Genomic DNA, 18,888 nt, shown 5'->3' with positions numbered 1-18,888 from the left:
GATGGTAGCCTGGGTCTGAACCCATAGGCTTTTTTTTTTTTTTGGTACCAGGGATTGAACTTAGGGGCACTTGACCACTGGGCCACATCCCCAGCCCTATTTTGCATTTTATTTAGAGACAGGGTCTCACTGAGTTGCTTAGTGCCTCGCTTTTGCTGAGGCTGTCTTGGAACTCATGATCCTCCTGCCTCAGCCTCTTGAGCTGCTGGGATTACAAGTGTGCACCACCATGCCTGGCCCCATGGGCTTTTTGTCTAGGCTGATGGTTTCTCAAATCTCAGTAACTTCTACCACCTCCCAGCAACTGGCCCGAGGTTTAGATTGGCTAAAGGGTGCAGGCCACTCTGATGTCATCAGAGCTCAGCTGAGAGCCTCTATCCTGATTGACAGCCCCGAGTTCAGCTCAGGCTACCTTTGGACACTTGCTAGCAGTGAGAACTGGGATCTCGGTTTTTCATCTGTGGAAATGTGATGATAATGCCCACCTTTAAAACCGATTGTGAGGACTGTGTGAGATAATCTGTAAAGCACTACTCAGAGGCTGGCCAATAGCAGATGCTCAATAAATGCCAGCTATTTTTATTGCTATTATACTCTTCACTCTTCCCCATTTTCCTTCTCTTGTCTCCCCAACTCTTAGGTTTATTTTTAGAATTCCACATCCACATCCTGGAGAAAGTGAGAGAGAAAGAGAAAATGAGAAAGTGAGAGAGGAGGACAAGGAGCTAGAACATGGATTCTCCCAGAGGCCCTCTCATCCCAGCTTGGATCTTGTCTATAGTAAAACAGACAAGGCAATTATTTAAAAAACCCAAAAAGACAAAAAAACAAAACAAAACAAAACAAAACAAAAAAAAACCAAAGCAAACACTGAATTCCAACTAAAGCAAAAACTAATAAACCACAGTTAAGGTTCCCAGGTAGAACTAAATCCAGTGACTAGGCTAACTCGCCCACTAATTCTCACCTTTCCTCCACACAGCCATGTCGAAGACCTTTGCAACTAGGTGCCTTCTCCTTCCTCTTCACCTCATCTTCCTCCATTTCCTTCCCAAGGCCCAGGTTTCCAGGTTTTCTGATATTTCAAGCATGTTCTTTGTATGTGGGCCAAGCCTACCTGATTTTGGAAATACTAATTATAATAAAAAAGCAGAAATCCTGGCCCATTGTAGGTGCTCAGTAAAATTAGGTTGAGTTACTCAGCTTGCCTCAAAGGCAATCTGTGTGCTTTGGTTGCTCGTGAGAGATAACTTTTTTCCTTCATGTAAGAAGAAATGTGCTCAGTACCGGTCATAACATTCCTGTGCAATTGTCCAAGTAATGTGATTTAGAGGTCTAGCAAAGGCCTCTCTCTAAAAGAGGCTTCTCCTTCCCTTGTGGCTAATGAAGACGTTGTATGCATGGTGGAATCAATACTCTGACTTCCAAAACTGGCTGCTCTGTGGGCCAAGAGGGGCAGACTTGTCTCCTGAGAAGCTCACTCACCCCATCTATAGAATGGAGATAATACCACATACCTCAAATGATTCTTATAAAGTTTAAATGAGATACGGTAACGTATACACCTTGGTTTAAGGGAGGATTTATCCAAATGATTCCAAGAAAGCAGCCTTATATTTGAGCCCATAACAAGAGCTCTCGTGTTATAGGAAATTCTCTCAGTTAGTTTGTTCTGAATAACGGGGAAATGTTTGGTTAAGGCCCAGCCTGAACTGTCCTAAACCAGTTTAGAGATCTCTAGGAGAGTTGTAGAGGGAGGTAATAATTATTATTGGAAAAAGGTTTTCCATTTGCAAGTAAAAAGATGTAAATAAGCCCTTTGAGGATTAATTTTAGATCACAAATAATTACTGGTATGGTTTGGATATGAGGTGTCCCCCCAAAACTCGGGTGTGAATGCAGGAATGCTCAGAGGTGGGTGATCAGGTGGAGAGCTGCAACCTGCTCAGTGGTTATTGATGGAGCAGGAATTTGAACAGACCGCTGGGAGGGAACTGTAAGCTGGAGGAAGTAGGCCACCGAGGGGCATGCCTTCCGAGTTTATATTTCATCCTTGATGCCTCACTTGCCCTATCTGCTTCCTGGCTGCTGTGAGCTGGGCAGCTGTCCTCCATGGTGCCCTTCTGCCATGATGCTTTCTGCCTCACCTCAGCCCAGGGCAACAGACTAGCTGACCATGGACTGGACCTCTGAAACTGTGAGCCCACATATAAATTCCCTCCTCCAACTTGTTCTTGTTGGATATTTTGGTCACAGTAATGAAAAGCAGACTAACACAATCACCTATAAGAAGAATGGAAAGCATGACATTTCTGATGTTATGAATTGTTCCCCCCCTTCCTCCCTCCCTCCCTCCCTCCCTTCCTTCCTTCCTTCCTTCCTTCCTTCCTTCCTCCCTCCCTCCCCTCCTTCCTCCCTTCCTTCCTTCCTTCCTCCCTTCCTTCCTTCCTCCCTCCCTCCCTCCCTCCCTCCCTCCCTTCCTTCCTCTCTGTGGCTTGCAATAGAATTTCTAGTGACTGGCTTATGAATACTCTCAAATAACCTAGATGGGGAAAAAGATTGAAATGCTCTGGAAAGCAATGTCCAACAACTCAAAAGATGGCTCCAGGGGGGGCCAAGACACTGATATTAAACATAAATAGGAGGAGGTTGGAAAAAAAAATTTATGAACTGTGAGTACAGAAAAAAAAATTCTAAAATATCATTTCATATACTCTATGATTTTAAATGTTTTTCCAATTAAGTTTTCTATTACAAGTGGACATTTACCCATTTCATATACTGCCCTGCATGTTTGGTCTCCTATGTCAAAATCAGGGAAAGCACTTTTGGGTGGTACTGGGCCCTCGCAGCTGGGTTCAGTTAGTGACCGGGGGTAATTTTTCCCTGGTCTCTGTGTCTCATGTCAGCTTCATTCTTTCCTCACTGTGGACCCTGCTTCCTGATCACATTTTGGGGAAAATGGCTCCCACCAGGCCTTGTTTTTTTTACATCTGATTTGTTGAAGCCTTTGGCTTCAGCTTCAGCTGAGACTGGAATTTTCTGTCTCCCTTCAGAATTTTCCAGAAAGAGAATTAGACTGGACCAGGTTAGGTTGGGGACCACTCGGCTGTGGCCAGGGCCACATTTTACAGAGAAAGCCTCTGGGGCTTGTCCGTCCCATGCTCTATGTGGCTGGCAATAAACTGAACGTTGTTAGAGACCAGACATTTTCTGGGGGTCTGAAGATCGTTACAGGAACTGAATTTGGAATGCGATGGGAAATTCAGAGCAGGGAGCTACATCTGATGAAAGCTAATCTGGTAATAACGTAAGAAACGATTTTAGGGGCAAAGGATGGTTTACTAGAAGTTTCTTTAGGAGGATGGAGGGGAATAGGGAAGCCTTTAGGCCCTTCAAGAATTTTCTAGTAATCGATGGCAGTAGCCGGGGGTGGGGGTGGGGCTGCCTTTTCGGCACTTGTCCCTGGAGGTTGTCACAACTGTGGAGTGTGGTGGTGGCTGGATGGCTTCTGGGGAAGGGAGGTCCTGGCAGGGATGGGGTGGGCACTGTGCTCCCATTGCCACTGATCTCAGCTCATCCATCCCTCAGTGAGAGGCCAAGACAGCTATTCATGCCTGACAGCACCTGGCCTGGCAGTCTCCTGGCTCCTGATCCCCAGGTGGCAGGCCCGGCCTCTGCTGGGGGAGTCATTTCCTCTGGGGGAGGCAGGTGAGAAGTGAGGCCTGCACAGGGTAGTGCAGTGCCAGTGAATAAAACGTGAGAGGCCTCTTGAGTCAGACTGGCAGCAGCGTCTGCTGAGAATGTGGGTTAGCTGTAAACACACCCCCCTCACTCACAGGGCAGGCCCACGGGGGGTCGGCGGGTGACTCAGAGGGTGGTGGCACAGATAACCCGCTGACTCACTGTTGGATTCCCCAGCTCCCTCCTCAGACACGTCCCGGCTTTGGAGGACAGGTGACTCACAGGATGACCCTCTCTTAGGTCTGGTTTTTCCAAGTGTTATCTTTAGTTCTCCAGGTCATCCCAACATCTGGGACACCCCTGGTCTGGAGGCGAATTGAGACATACTCCGTTCTTAGCCTCCTACTTAGTTTTCTCATGGGGATTTCTCTCCCATCACTTTCTCCATTTTAACCATTTGTCCATTCAACAGATTTTTCTTTTTTCCTTTTGGTGATTGAACCCAGGGGCACTTTACCACTGAACGACATCCTGAACCTTTTGTATTATTTTGAGACGGGGTCTTACTAAATTGCTGAGGGTCTCACTAAGTTGTTCAGGATGGCTTTGAACTTGTAATCCTCCTGCCTCAGCTGCCTAAGTCCCTGGGATTACAGGTAGGCACCACTATGCTCAGCTTCATTCAACACATTTTTAACTGACATCCACACTGTGCTGGCTCCAGGCTGGGCGCTAGGGACACGGCAGGGCTGGAGGAATGACTCTTGTCCTTAAACTGCTACAACTGTCTTTTGGTGACTATTTCTGACTTGTTATATATGGAAGTTGGTTCAGTCAATCTTTTGGATTCCTCCTCTCCCTCCCTCGGGGGGTTCATGCTTCTGGGTGGCAACTGGTACACTCCCTAGTGCCCTGGTCTAGCCTGATCAGCAGGATTTTTTTCCCCATGTACCCATTTTGTATTTCTGGGCACGTGAATAAAGCTAGTCCTTTTTTCCCCCACTAATTGAGTAGTAAGTAATTTGTATTGCTATTCTTTTTTTTTTTTAATATTTATTTTTTAGTTCTCGGCGGACACAACATCTTTGTTGGTATGTGGTGCTGAGGATCGAACCCGGGCCGCACGCATGCCAGGCAAGCGCGCTACCGCTTGAGCCACATCCCCAGCCCCTTGTATTGCTATTCTTGTGTTGTATTTGTATGGTCCATTCTTGTAGCTCTTGTAGTTTCCAATTGGCTGGGCTATGTTTCTGACTTCAGAAATTTAGACTATCCTTATCAGGGAAATCTCTGTACTGAAGGATCCTAGTCTACATAAGCCAGTGCTGAGTTCCACACATGTGGTGGCACCTCGCCTTGCACCTAGACCCTTGGACATTGCCGTCCCTTCCCGGGAACAATAGTCACTTCATTTATCGAGCCTTGGTGTTTGCATATAATTTGATGATCACAGTGACTCTATGAGATAGGCCATTTATCAACAGGTAATATCACCATCACCATTATTTTACATGTCAGGAAACATAGGCTCAGAGAGATTAAACCACCTGTTTTGAAAGGGACATAGCTTGTAAAAGACAGTCCTGTTTCACCCTAGAGACTGCTGCTTTCCATGATTTACGTATGTTATCTCAACCCCCAGATAAGTTCTCTGCTTTCTTGGGAGATCCTTGAGACTATCAGGAGGGGTGTCTTCATCTTCTGACTTTACTTTAAGCCCAACAGGCACAGGCTGGTCATCAGAGGAAGGAACAACATATATATGAGTGTGTGGGTACAGATACAATGAAAATGGAAACTTCCATGATCCGTGAGTCTGGTGACCAGGGCTTGTGATGGACTTTGGGATGACCTTGGACAAAGTGATGATATAGAGAGAATTTATTGCTGGGCTCCAACTCCTTGAGTAATACCTTCCTGTGGTCCTGGTTTCAGGAGCTACCCCTCAGGTGGGCCCTACCTCTACTGGCCCATCAAGGATGTCATGAGAGGAAGTTAGAGTCATGATCCATGCTTTTGAGTTAGAAGGGGTACAACCCAATTTCCTCATGGACAAAGACAACAGGAGACAGAGGAGATTTTAGGACTTACCTGAAATGATGGCAAGGTGAAAACTTGGGTATGTTTCTGTCCAGTGCTATTTCTCTGACATTACTTCTCAGCATCTGAACAGATTATAGAGACCTTGAGAGTATAAAATTGGGCATGAAATATGGTAATGTTTTCATTAGTGCAAGTCTGTGTGGATGGGCTTCTCTTTCCCTATGCCCTGGCCTCCCCTCTCCAAGAAACCTACCTTGCCATCCTGTCCCAAGACCCTGTATGACACTATCTAGATAGTTTCATAAGTCCACAGTCTAAGAGTTACTTTCGAACAATGGCGTCCCAGAGTGGAAAGTTTAAGCGTAAGTTTTTCTTGATGTGCTAGCCCCGATTCATCTGTAGATGTTCCCTTTCTTCCTCTTTCGGCATTGATAATCATCATTGTTCAGTGTTTAAGCGGCTCGCTCTATCTATCTATCTATCTATCTACTATCTATCCATCCATCCATCCATCCATCCATCCATCCATCCATCCATCTCTATCTGATCTATTTTTGCAAAGCCTTCTTCAGCCACCCTTTTCAAGTTCCATTGCTCCCTTCTCTGTGCACCACAGCAATCTGTTCAGGCCTCTGAGTTCCTGCTGTGTGCTGCATATAGTAGCCCTGTGCTGTCCAGCTTATCTGTCCCCGACTCTGACCCTGAATGTTTTACTCTGGTCTTACTGGGATCAATTTGCTTCTTCAAGTGTGCTACACCTTCTTTTGTTACCAAGCGTTCACATGTCCTACACCCTCTGCCAGTAGCACTGGAGGCCTCTCCTCTGTCCCTAGCTTCCTTGACCCCCAGCCTTCAGGTCAGCTGAACATCTCCTCTTCCTTTGGGGAACATGTTTCTGAGCTCCTGAGTCTGGGTGGGCCTCCAGTGGGCTTCTGTAGCACCTTCTAGTCCTTATGAAAATTTTCTGTCCTATCCGGCTCCTCTGCTAGACTGTAAGCATCTTGGGGTAGGAGCTGGGTATTTTGCTCTCTATCATAGCTCTAACCCTAGCCTAGGCCTATAGTAGCTGTCCATCATATTAAAAAAATCAAACTGATTTTTATGCCTGTCTTCCACCAAAGAGTGCTAGCTCCTTAAGGAGGGAGTTGATCTTCATTAACATCATGTCTCTGGTGGTTAGCAAAGGGCCTGGTGTGTCTCATCAAGCCTGACTTACAGCATGAACTCCTAGGCCCTGTCACAATAAACTCTGAAACTACTTTTTTTTTTTTTTGAGCAATCAAATTTCTTTTTTTAGCATCAGAGAAGCAAGAAGCTGGAAGGAATCCCAGAGACCCAGCTCCTCACTGAATGCACAGTCTCCCTCCGCCCTCCCTTGCAGGTGGTCCTGCATGCCTGCCCTCCCTCCCCTCTTTGCTTCCACTTACTCCCACCCCCTACCCAGCTGAGCTGTTGTTGGCAATTAATGTGCTGGGCTTTTCTTCAGGCCGAGATTCACTCTGGTTGCAGTTAAGAACATGAATCCGTTCTGTCCAGTCTTGGACCTGTCAATGTTAGTAACTGTTCTTCCAAATCTGGTCATTGCCAACTCAACTCTCTTCTTCATTTGATCAATATGTTGAGCGCCCAGGTCAATGGGAGTTGCCCCATGGGTTCCTGGCTCATTTATTAAAAATGTGGAACAATTTAAGTTCTCGCTGCTCTGACTGGAAGTCATTGAGCGCATGTTGTTTCTAGCAGGCTGTGGGGCTGGGAGGTCAAGTTTCAGATGCGATGAATTCAGAGTAAAGGTGAGCCTGCCAGGCCTGGAAGAGAGAGCAACTGACAACTGATTTACGATGTGGCTTTTAAGCAAATCACCCCTAAAACTCAGCTCGTTTCATTATGGTAGGGGTTCAGTTTGCATTAAAGTGTCATCCTTGGGCACTGACTGCATCCCCTTAGTCAGCAGCTGGTACAAAGAAACAGGACTTCTTGGTTCCAGAAACTGTCTCCAGAGTGTTTGGCTAAGGAAGTGCTGGTGCTTTCAGGTCCCTCTCATATCCACTTAATGACAAAACATCCCATTGGCGCCTGGGGGTGGGTGAGATGATACAAAAATAGCTCTGTGAGTCCCTGTCCTGGGGCTCAGGGTGATTGTGACTGTAGGAGCCCACATTCACATGCTGCCCTTTGCATCTATCTCCTGATGTGGTTTCTGACCCCAGAAGTGAATAGGATCAGGGACAGTGACCAGTCTGGAGATGCAGCTGCTCTGTGCTTTTGGAACACTCTAGCCTGGGAGTGTGGATGGGAGTCCTTTCCCTAATTCGAGTGCTTCAGTTTACTGTGCGCCGCACAGGAAATGGAAAGCATGCATTAGTGCTGAGAAAGTGTGACTAAAGCCCTCTGGTAGGTCTGGGGGTGGGGGCTGACTTCCAGGTATCCCAGTGTTTAATGACAGACTACCCTGATTCTCTTTGTTCTTTCTGTCCCAAATATGCAATGAAAAATTTTGTCACCATCTGGGCACACTGGAGCCTCAGGGGGAGCCTCTGTGTGGCAGCACAGGGAGTGGCCCTCAGGACAGAGACTTTGGTGAGCTTTCCTAGGTTTTTGGTCTTCCCGTCCCTGGCCCAATAACAATGACTCAGCGACAGAGAAAGTGGAGTCATTTCTGAAACCCAGACATGCTGCTGCGGGGGCTCCTAGTTAGTGGTCAATTCAGGCGGTAGCTGGCAGGAGCTGGGCAGGAGCCATCTGTGTGGCTAAGTGGGCGGGCAAGCCTGAGAGCAAGGGGCTTTGAAAAGTGATGGCCACAGTGGAAGAAACCCTCAGTGTGAGGTGAGTGTGCACACACACACACACACACACACACACACACACACGTGCTGATTTGTCCCTCAAAACCGGGGTTTCCAGGCTGTGCTCTGCTGTCTGTTCAATTTGAGGCAGGCATCTAATAGATTGCTCCTGGGACAGGAAGCCCTCCTTTTGGGTGTTTTCAGACAAAATGTCTGCTAGCATCTGGAGCCACGCACGAGCCAGAGATGCCAACATCTTTTGGCTGGGCGAATGGTTTTGTGAACTGTGGAATTGCAGGCCATAAAAGGAGAACTTATGAACAAACAAGGAAACCTGTCTCTGTTCTGCAACATGAAACAAAAAATATATTTTCAACATGAAACCCTCATGGCTGCTGTTTCTGGTCAACCAGTCAAATTTAACTTAAGGGCTATCATTCCATATCTTTCTACACTGGGTCTATATTGCGGTTGCCTACCATTCCAACCCCCCATCAACTCGTCTAGCAAGTTCCTTTCGTAGTTTTCATCTTGCATACATCCTATTACACTCAGTGTTTGGGATGTTTAGATGTTTATGTCACCAGCGTGGCTTTATGGAAAGAGTTTGAATTTTAGAGCCAGACAGAAGCAAATTTGAATCAGCTTTTCAGGGGCTGTGTGAGCTGGTATACTTGACTTTTCCTAGAATGGTTATCCTTCTCTGAAAGATAGAGCCTTTCCTATTTCCAGTCATAGTGAAGATTAAGTAGGGCAATGCCCGTGATTCCAACGTGGATTCCAACGTGGTGTGCCACTTGGCAGAGGGTAGGCCTTGGACTCTGTTAATGGCCATCTTTCTCTCTAACTCCAACCAGACTCTCATTCCTTAAAGGCAACACTATATCTTATTCGTTTGTCTATCAGTCTGCTCTTTGAATACATAACCCATTGCCTTGTGCACAGCAGGTAGTCAAACAGTGAGTGAATTCAGTTGAAGTGGAGTGAGAAAAGGGGTAGGAGAAAAGAACATTTAATTGATCCAGTAGCATCAATATCACCAAAGAATTAAGAATGCAGAACCTCAGGTCCTACCCTGGACCTCTGAAGCACAATCTGCATTTTGGCCTGATGCCACTTGCATGTTAAAGTTTGAGAAGTTCTGATCTAGGATATGGTGTCAATAACTATGTATTAAATAAAGAAAGGAAAGGAGTAAGATTAGGAAGCGAGCAGAGAAATTTTACTAAGACGTCACTGGTTTTATTTAGAAGGAAATATCTATTAAAAAGCACATATATTGCTAAGAATTCTGGATCCCATAGCAGCTTGACTCCTATCCCACAGACCCTGTCTCTGGCTCTGATTCCAAGGCACAGACATTGACTCACAAATGAGGGCTCTCCTTGGAGCCCCTGCACCCTCTTCCCTGTTCCTGTGCTCTGCAGGTGACTGTGTTGCTTCTTCTGGCCATGTCCTTCCCCAGCCCTGTTTGAGACTCAGGGTCCTTCCTACGGGGTCATGTCCCAGGGCATCCTCAGTCACTAGCTGTCTGTCTGCGAGTGCCCGTGTGGGATCATGCTCAACTCTCCACAGAACAAGCATTGTTCTTGTTTGGATCACTGCCCTCAGTTCAGGTTCATAAAAAAAAAAAAAAAAAAAAAAAAAACACGCCTAAGAGAATTTGGCTCTCTCACTCTCCCGTCAGGTTCAGGTGCACGAACCTCTGCTTCCCGGGAAGACAGAGCATCTCTTTGTGTCTCTCTGTCCTTCCTCCTGGTACAGGCTGTGTGGGAGTTCCTGGCCTTTCTTGTCCTCTTCCTTTGCCTGGTCAGTTGCTTGTGGTCTGAACCTCACTGTTGTCTATGGAACTTGTCTTGCAATGGTACTGGGGACAAAGTTATAAGCAATTGTCAATTCTCTCTCTAAGACACACCCCCAAGTCCATCTGCTGTTCCCACCTCGATGGCTGCCACCTGTCTGTGAGCCACCCTCTCTTACCTGTTCAACAGCCACACCTTCCAATTGCATCCCTGTAAGCTATTTATTTTCCTCACATCTGTTCAACATGTATTTTTTTCATAAAACATGAATTGGATTGTGGTTTATTTATTTATTTTCCTGCTTAAAGCTCTTTGATGTCTCCTAATGCTCAGAGAATAAAATCCAATCTCCCAGTGGCCTCCAGGCCTCAGTGATGGGTCCCTGCTGGCTCTGGTCCCTTTTCACCTCTTCCCTGTCTAGTGTGCTCTGGGTACACTGGGCTCCAGATTCTCACACCTACCCAGCCCCTTCCCATCTCCTCTGAGGCATACCCTCCTCAGACAGGCCTCCCTGTCACTCTGGGTACACCTGAAAATGCCTTTCTGCAGTCTCCATCCACACTGATCTCTCCTCTGGGCTTCCTCCCTTGGCAGATGGACCTCCATAAAGACTTCCAAACCTGCTCCAGCCCAGAGTCATCTTCTGTCGTAGAATCTACTATTGTCATACCCCAAATCTCTTACTCCGTTGAAATGGTTTACGGCCTCCTCACCCCACCCCCACATGTACCCACTCCTTGTTCTGCACTGGCCATCACAGCTTCTGCCCCAGAGGTGGTAAGGAATAGTGGCTAAGGGTGCCAGCTCTGGAGTCAGATGCTGGGGTTGGAGTCTCAGCTCTGTCAGTTACTCACTGGGCAGGTGATTTAACCTCTTTCTGCTTCAGTTTTCTTATGTGTTAAGTCAGGACATTCACAGAAACTTCCTTACATGGATACTATGAGAATTAAATGGGTTAAAACATAGAAAAAAAAATGTAAAACAGGGCTGGACACATGTTAAGTCCCTTATAAGGACTGTAGGAGATATTACTGTCATGTAAGTGAGGAAGAAACAAGGGACCAAAGAAATGATCTTGCACTGTAAGGTTCTTGTGGAACTGAGCTTTCAACCCAGGTTTCCTGCAGACCCGGGGCCTTCCCACTTCACCATGGCCACGAAAGTCTTCTTTGGAGTCATATTTTCTCTGATGGCCTCTAAGACCTGCTCTTATTTTGGAATTAAGTCTTTTGGTATTTGTCTCACTTTAGTCTCACTTCTCCTGTTCTCTTTCATCACATTTTCCTACCTCTTCCTTTGCCCCGGAACAGCCAAAGCATCTTAGCCTCTGGGTCTTGCTCATGACCCCCACTGTTTCTGGCCTTCCGTAGAAGAAGGATCACCCGGCACAGGTTAGCAGGTCTTTCTCTTGGAAATTCTGATTTAGAAGGCTTGGACCAGGTGAACTTGTTTTTGGGAAAGTGTGAGAGCCACTGTCCAGGGCCTGCTCATATTCCTCCTTCTCACAAAATCTCCATGGTGCCCCCTGTGCCCAGGATTCATCTCATGTCTTTGACAATAGTGACAACTCTTGTTCTGTTACTCTGTGTGCATCTGGGACCCTCTGCAACCTGCAGCTTTTCTCTTGAAACAATAGCAAGTTCTCTAGAGGAGGCAGCAAGTATTTTTTTCTCACACTGGAGAACCTCAATAAAATGTTTGGTTGAAATATTACTTTTTTCCTCTTAGGATATTCATTTTGGGTAAACATTCAAATCATTTCACCTGAACACCATCAAACAGCCATGAGGAAGGTGCTTAGAAATTGTTTGGGTAAAAGGGGCATGCTAATTTGCAATTAGACACGTGTTATATGCTCAAGAGTTTGATGAAGTTAGGATAAATGCAAGCATATCTGGTGTTGGGAATGAACTTGCTACTCTTCAAAAGAGGTGATACTTGGACAGAGACAGGCTGTGTGTCTTGTCTGAAGAACTTTTCCAATTCCTGGATGCTCCATGAATTATGTGTGTGACCTCAGGTGAGATCTGTCAGCACTCCGGACCTCGGCTTTTGTCTTCTAACAAGAGGGTGCGGTCTCAATCTTGCTAGGCAGTTGAGGTTAAGTGAGATATTGTGTATGGAATCTTTTTTTTTTTTTTTTTTTTTTATAAACTGTGAAGTGCTGTGTCCATGGCATGAGTGACTCTTTGTCATCCTTCTAGTGAGTTTTCCAGTTCACCTGCTTTTCAGTGATCCCTCACAGCTTTTACATGAGTCATATGACTAGAGTTGAAAAGCAATGCTAGGAAGCCCAGAAATCTACTTCCCAGAAAAAGTCCTAAAAAACTTTCATTCTAAGACAATGGGGACCAGTGACTCAAAGCAGCCCCAGGGGAGCAGCCAGCTCAGACAAAAGGCTTTGAAGAGACTCCTCATGTCCCAGAGTGTCTTCTTGGAGGGGTGTGCCAGATAATAGGAGAAGACCTATTCTAAGATTTGGTCTGTCTCAGGGAGAAATTAAAAAATTGGACCCGTATTGGGTGGATGGTTCACATCAGTGACAACAGAACAGATTTTCAGATGCTGCTGCTTAAAATCTCAACAACAACAAAATGATAAAGGAGGCAACAGGAGACTGTTGTCCTGCAAATAAACTCTTTCCAAAATCATGTTTTCCGAATTTGATAGGAATACATTGCAGGCAGCAGTTTCCAGAGATCTATACCTTTGCCAGGGATGGGCTAGTACATGTGAGAAGAAAACGACAGATTTTAGAAATCTGTACAAACACCAATAGAAATAACCTTGTAGCTTGTTGCAATGTATCCACATCATTACAGATTTTGCCCCAAACATCTCTCTTTTAAATTTGACTCCAGGAAATAGATTTGGAACCTGATCAATCCCATCCTGGATGCTGCCATCCTCTCAGAATTATAAACATAAGATTATTACAGCACATTTCCTGCATGTGCCTTCCATGTGGCTCTGGTCTCCACCTCACAATGTAGTAAGTAAACACTCCCCAAGTGCAATTCTGCTGTATCGCCCATATGGCATGGTCCTTGTGGTGGAGGCTGGGAGCATGGGCTCTGCATGTGCACCTTGCAGCCCAGCCTGGGGTAGTGTGTGATGTGACACTTGAGGGAGGGTGCCAGGAAAGTCTTCTGGTGGCAGAGAAGTCACCTTCGTCATCACACGCGTGCTTGGTTGGCATGTAGAAGCTTACAAAGGAAGGTTGGAAATATTTTTTCCTCTCTTTTTAAAGAATCCATTCCAATCTGTCCCATTCTTGAAAAAACCACAATCTCCCCCTCCCCCCGCAGTGTCTAAGTCCTTTAGTTTTTTTAAAAAAAGCTACCCCTTGCTTCTGTAGGTCTGTTTTAAGCAGCAATTAATTTCAGGGTAATTGAGTTCAGGGCTGAGGCTTTCATTAATGTATTAGGACTTCCAGCCCTTGTGGTTTGACACCATTTAAATGCACAAATTGTTAACTTTATGAATTTTCAACAGTTTTCTTCTTTCTTTCAAATCTCATATGCAACTCATTTCCCAAGGAACTGACCAAGGACCTCTGACCTCTTGCCTCAATTGCTTAAAGGCCTCCAGTTCTTTTCCTTGGTCTTCTACTCTAGATAATAGAAGGTAAACTGAACTTCAAAGGGCAGCCAGCCAGATGTCTTCTTTCCCCGACAAAAGACTGACTTCCTCTCCTTTGTCTACACGGTATATGAATTCAGGTATCTGTTTCCCCTGGATCCGGGCTGCTCCCCGTGCTGCGCCCAGATGCCTGGGTGAGGGGTTGTAGCTTGTGCGTTTTGTTGGTCCTGATGCTGCAGCTGCAGGGATTTGACAAAGTTTCTTGTTAGTTGTGCTGCTCTGGAATGACTGTGGGTGGTATGCACACGTGTGCTTCTGGGCGGGTGTGTGTGTGTGTGTCCTCCATCAACACCAGCACACCCCAGACCTGCACTGTCCAAATATGGTGACCACAGTCCCCAGGTCAGGTAGCTGTTGAGCACTTGGAATGTGGCTAGTCTGAATTGAGATGCTCTGTAAGTGTAAAACACACTACCAGAGTTCAAAGACTTAGTATGAAGACTAGAATGTAAAGTAGTTCAATAAGTTTTTATGTTGATCACATGTTGGAATGATAATACTCTGGATGTATTGGGTTAAACAAAATACTAGTTTCACCTCTTTCCCTTTACTTTTAAAAATGTGGCTCCTGGAAAATGTAAAATTACATATGTGGTTCGTCTTGTATTTCTACTGGATCATGTGGATGTAGATTGGTGACAGAGGTCATAAGTCACTGAGCAGTCATAGGCTCCCACACACTTGCTCTGGTGCTTCCAACCTTCAGACGTCTACAATGAGTGAGTAGTTGGGCTTCCGTAAATCATGTTGCATAACGTGGAGCTCAAGGATACTCTGTGTGTCTTTAGGATCCCACCTCAAGTTTCAGGTGGCACCTCTGCCCTGAGCAGGCAAGTCTCCTGTGCATATCCTCATGGACAGAAGAGAGAGACTTGAGCCATGGGTCTGTGGCTAAAAGTAGGCTGTTGGTGACTGACACGTGGTTGGTGGCTCACAGTTCTGGATGGTGTCTAATCATTTTCTTCCAAGTCTGGGCTGGTTACTTTGACTTCAATAATTTTAGGAAGCCGTTTAATGGGAAAAGACTTTAAAGATGATCTGGCCGTATCTTCATTTTACAAAATAGGGCACTAGTGGTGTGGTGCTGGAGGAAGGTGATTATAAACTTAGACTTAGTTTCAAGTTCAAATCCTAGTTCTGGTACTTCTTAGCCAGGGAGCTTGGATAGGTCTATTGAATGCTCTCACACTCAGTTTAGTTTTCTATTAAGTGAAAACTATCACATCTCTGTCATTAAGTTATTCTAAGAATGCAAGAAGAAAATAAATGGAAATCACTCAGCCTGTGCCCTGGCAAAAGTGAGTACTTGAAAAACAGTCATTACTATTATCATTATTAGGTAATTCTTGGGAATTCCTGCAGCTGATCAGTGGCTGAGGTGGGGTTTTGAGTCCAGATCTCTGCTTCCTATTCTGATGTTCTTGTTTTATCCGAGAGACTGGGCTGGCACAGCTTGTCACACATGAAGTTGAAGACTAGGACTCAGAGATCAATTGCCCAAAGCTCTATCAGGTGTTCCTGCAAGCTGCCTGGCCTGCCTATAGCACTGCACGCCCCATTCTGTACTGCAATGATCCATTCACTTGTCTGTCTCCCTGGCATTGTATGACCCTTGAGGGCAGAGTCTGTATCTCATTCATTATCATGACCCTTTCATTTTTTCTACGGTATGCTGAAGACCTGTCATGTGCCAGGTGCTGTTTTAGACTCTTGAGATGCACCAGGGAACCTCAACAGATCAGATACTGGCCGGGGGAGATGAGCACCATACTGGAAGGTCGTGTGGGTTTCAATTTATGCTCCGTCCATCCCTGCAATCCTGAAGCCACTGGTGCCTCCTCCACCATCCCTGCCACTCCTGAAGGCCCAACGACCCATAGCAGGGACTGCTTCTGATTCCTGCTATGGCTCACAGCAGCCCCATCACCTCCAGCCTGCTGCCTGTGTTTCATAGCTCTCATCTCCACCTTCCTCCCTCTGAGGCTTCCCTGTGCCACGTAGGTGAGGGAGCTTGTGCCAACCCATGTTCTTTCTCATCATCTGGAAGTGTGAGGGTACTGCATCCTTAGGGCATGTTTTGACCAACGGGGGACAGATGCTGAAGGATCCATTGCTTTCTCTTCCTCCCCTAGGCAGACTGTTTGAAGATGCATTAGCTTCATGCAGTTTTTCTGAAGCTGTCTGGTGGGATAGCGCCATTGACTTGTTCCAAAGCTATGGTCATTTGGAAATGATTGCCTTACATTTCCTTTTCCCTCTACCCCTTCCTTATTGGTTCTCTCATTTCTGCATCTCTAGAATGGCATCCTTCCCAGAGGCATTTTCTAAAGGAACTGGGCCAAGGCAGCAGGGGATAGGTGAAATGCAAAAGAAAAAGGCAGAGCTGGCTGGGAAGGGATGGAGGTTCTGCGGGAGGGTCCCAATCGCCAACAGCACTGTCAGCGAGAGCCTTGCTGAGGAGGAGGTGTTTAAATGAAGACTTAAGGTGCGGGAGTTAGCCATTCCAGGGAGAGAGCCTTCCTGGTGGGTTGGAGGGAGATAAGCAGGGAGACCATGGTGGCTTTGAAGGAGAGGAGGTTAGAGAGGTGGTGGTGGAGGACACATTTTAGGTCTTGTAGGTCACTATCAGGACTTGAACCATAGGAGCACATAGGAGCACTTATACAGCACATAGGAGGTCCTCATTTGGTGTCGGTTGACTTAAAATATGACAAGCAGTTGATGTTCCACAGATCTCCTGCAGCCCCTGACCACTCCTGAGAGGCACCCCGCTACAGAGCCCCTAGCCCTGTAGAGGGCCAGAGCTGGACTTTTACATTTCGGAAACAGATGGAAACAAAATGCCAGCATTAATCCAAAAGGCATGTGGGAGAAAGATCAAATGGGAGAGGAGGATGAATGTGTTTTCAGCGGGACTGTGTGTTTCTTGCAGGACCAGATTTGTGGGAAGTCAGCCGAACCAGCCTCGTTCCTCATGGCAGAAAATGGGTTCCGCCTGGAGCAGGCAGGTGGGAAAAGTACATCCATCTTTCCCACAGCATGGCGGTGAGGGTCCGGCAAGTCTTGTGAGCTTTGACTTATTGGAAATGGACGTAACAATGTCTGCCATTTTTGGTTCTGTGAAATCCCCTTGGCAAGATCCTTTCAGGTTGGAGTTCTGTGGATCACACTTCTTAGGTCATTGGTGCAGTGACTGCTGGCTCCTCTGTCATAAGGGTCAGTTGAGGACAGGAGGAGCATCAGGAATAAAAGCTCATGACATGTGTCTTTTTCCTAGGGACTTCTCTTCTTGCCCTTGACCCCTTGATTATGTATCTATCTATCTATCTATCTATCTATCTATCTATCTATATCTATCTATCAATCAATCTACCTCCCTCCCTCCCTCATGAGGTTTTGCCCATTTCCCAGATGTGCAATGGAGACCACAAGGAGGTCCAGCTGCTCAAGTGGCCTGGTCCCAGTGTCATCTGGCTTTTTCAGTAGTCAGAGAGAATATAATGGCCAGGCTATCTATTTCTTTTGTTTTATAATTATATTTTTCAAATATTTTCATTAGCGTGATATAGTTCATAGAAACACAGGAAGCAGTATTTTAAAATTTAGTTAATATAAAAGCAATGTAAAACCCCATTACTACATTCTCAGTTATAGAAGGCTGGGATAGTCTATTGCTCAACAACTTACTATGAGCCAGGAAAGCATCCACAAAATCCAAAGAAATATGGAAAATAGTTTTTTCCATCAACTTCAGTGCAATATCCCATGCCGTACAGAACCTACGGGAATGTTGGACGGGAAGAAGCCCCTCGACACTAGATGATCCACCCCAGCTCCTCATCTGTCATGAGATCCTTTTTTTAAACCAGGGATGACAAGTCACACTCCACAGACCAAATCCAGTCTGTGGCTTATTTTTATATTCAAGCTAAGAAGGATTTTTATATTTGTAACCGATCTGAAAAAAGTGGAAAAGAATAATATTTCGTGACATGTAAACATTGTATGAAAGTCAAACCTCAGCGTGCATAAATACAGTTTTACTGAAACTTAGGTGTGGTCGTTTATTTATGTATCATGCTGTCCTTCCACCCTGGTACAGTTGAGTGGTTGAGACCCCGACTGAATGCTCCACAAAGACTAAGATATTTGCTATGTGACCTTTCACAGAGAAAGTCTGTCATCCTGTTCTAACCCCTAGAGCATCCATCAAATGTCCAGGTTGATAAGGAAACTTCTCATTTGGAGGCTCTCTTTCCCCAATCCTTTGACCCCTTCACCGGTCGTTTCAGCACTTTTCTCTCGCCTTCACTATAAGGCAGGGAGTGGGGCTGGAGGTGAGGGATGAGCCAGGAGCAGAGCAAAGGGGGTGTCCCTCCAGGGCATGGGGTCATCATCGTGAGACCACCAGATGTTCCATGCCCGCAGGAACAACTGTCTTATGTTTTTGTGGATTTCATTGTAGAAGAATTTCTGAATCATTTTCTACTTTGAGCTTGTTGTCGTCTGTGTCTAGTTGCAGGAAAGGAGAGGGTTTGGTGGAGAAAAATGTAACCTATCCTGCCACAGATGCTCTCCCCCTGCCGGGGATGACAATTTATAATGTGGAGGGTATGTCAAAGGTCACACTCTGACTGTCAACCCCTCCACTTCTGTAGACAGAGCCCAAATACGACGGCTTCTTTGGCTTTGGGAGTTCTACTCCCCCTGTGTGGGATCCGCCCCTCATCTCCCCTATGTGCTCTTTAATGGGCTCTCATGGCCTACCTCCTCCAGGAAGCTTTCCCAAGCTGTGTCTGTAGCAAGTTCTCTTCCAGTTTAATTATTTCCTTTCTGTTCCTCACTAGACTCTGGGGATCATTAGAGATGGCCCTGCCATCTGATTCCCATCTTCCTCCTCTCCACCCCGGGATCGTCATCCTGCTCCTGATTCA

Source organism: Spermophilus citellus (genome assembly GCF_964194105.1).
Source record: "Spermophilus citellus genome assembly, chromosome: 9".
Lineage (NCBI taxonomy): Eukaryota > Metazoa > Chordata > Mammalia > Rodentia > Sciuridae > Spermophilus > Spermophilus citellus.
The sequence above is the reverse complement of the archived record's forward strand: the minus strand, read 5'-3'. Positions refer to the sequence as shown.